A 1,705-nucleotide genomic window follows, 5' to 3' on the forward strand; every position below is an offset into this window, starting at 1 on the left:
GAGGCTCTTCCCCATGTTGTCTCTGTTTGGTGTTGGGCCCCACTGACCTTTCTCTCTTCTCTCCCTTCCTTCCATACCCCGCTCCCTCCTACCCACCACCTGCTTGTAACCTGTGAACCTTTTGCAGGGGAGGCCCTTGCTTTGACTCTATGATTCTCCCAAACGTTGGTGGTTTTTCTTTTTTTTTTTTTTTTTAAATGTCAAGAGCGCCTTCTGCTCTCTCTTATGCTTAGGTCTTTGGGAACCAAAGCCAAAAAGACTTCCAATTTACCTGCCTCCCTTGAGTAACTGACGAGGGGCTAGCCTAACTGATTAAGTGAGAGATGGGAAAGAGAAATGTGCCCTCACGAGGAAAAAAAAAAAAGACTTTAATACATCAAAATAATATCCCCCTACATATCTTACGTTGATATGTGAGAGCAAAACCTTTGGTCAGGAAACCTTTGCTCGTTTCCCTAGAAATCCCATTTGTTTGCAGAGTAATTAATTTCCTTATTGTTGTAATCGTGGTAAAGAACACCTACTGTAATCCATACCAGGAATATTGATTGCTTGAATAATAGGGTGGAAATAATATAGAGACAATTCTTCGTGATAGAAGCAGAATCTTTTTATAAAATATCCTAATTTTTACCCTCTAAAAAGAGCACGCGTGGCGGCATTCGTGGACAGGACTCTTGACCGCGTGCTTACTGCAGACTGCAACCTAAATCTAAGGATTATGGACCTACTTCTGCGACGAGTGAAGAAGTGCAGTGGGATCTCAGTTTCCCCTCTGAAAGCTGGACCCGAGGATCCACGGCAGAGATCAGACAGATGTTTACCTTCGCAAAGGCGTCCTCAACAGGTCGATAGATGTGATACTTCTATTCTTAAAGTTTTACTACTACAAATGCTTATGTTTCAGCATCCATGGTAAGAGAGGAGACGAAAGCTCTAGCTAATAGGATGCTAAAAAAAACAAGACCCGTTTTATTTGAGAATGCTGTTGGAGGCACGTATGTATTGAGAACATGTTTGTGTGTGTGTGCGTGTTGTGTATTTAAAGTGATGTGATGAGCTTTGACTCGATAAGGCTGAGTAAGACAAAGAACCTGAAAATAAGCCACGAGAGCCGAATAAACTGGTGAAATTTCATCTGAGGAAGAGAAGACAGAAGAGAGAAACGTCAGCTCACACTGGAAGGGCTTCGCGTGGAGGAGGGAGCAGGTTTTTGTGAAAATGAGATTCTAGTTGCTAAAATAGGTTTAACGAATAAGATTACGAAGGGACAGAATTTTCCTAGTCTCAAAGCTATTAGATTTCCCCTCATCTGACCAAAAAGAAAAGTGTCCTGTTATTGGAAGTGAGCACTGATGAAATGACCATCGATGGGATGTGGGGACTTTGGGGTCCTGTGGGGTGTTTCCTAGTGGGGAGCACGGGTGCCAGGTGAGACAGGGTACAGATTTTCAGGTTGCCTTGCATGCTTTAACCAGAATGTCTAGTTTTATTTGTTTCATGTACTGGGTTTCTGAACAAAATTTTGTTTGGAGCAAGGCTTTTATTATGATAATAAATAAAAGGAAATAGATTCGAACCCAAACCAAACAACCCTTCCAGGCAACAAGCCTGTAAATGTCATCGCTAAAGAGAGGATTGGGTCAGCGGAAGCAGAAATGTGGTGTGTGCGTGTGCACGTGTGCGCACGTGTGTGCACATGTGC

Source organism: Pteropus vampyrus, unplaced genomic scaffold (genome assembly GCF_000151845.1).
Source record: "Pteropus vampyrus isolate Shadow unplaced genomic scaffold, Pvam_2.0 Scaffold175, whole genome shotgun sequence".
In the NCBI taxonomy this organism is placed as follows: Eukaryota; Metazoa; Chordata; class Mammalia; order Chiroptera; family Pteropodidae; genus Pteropus; species Pteropus vampyrus.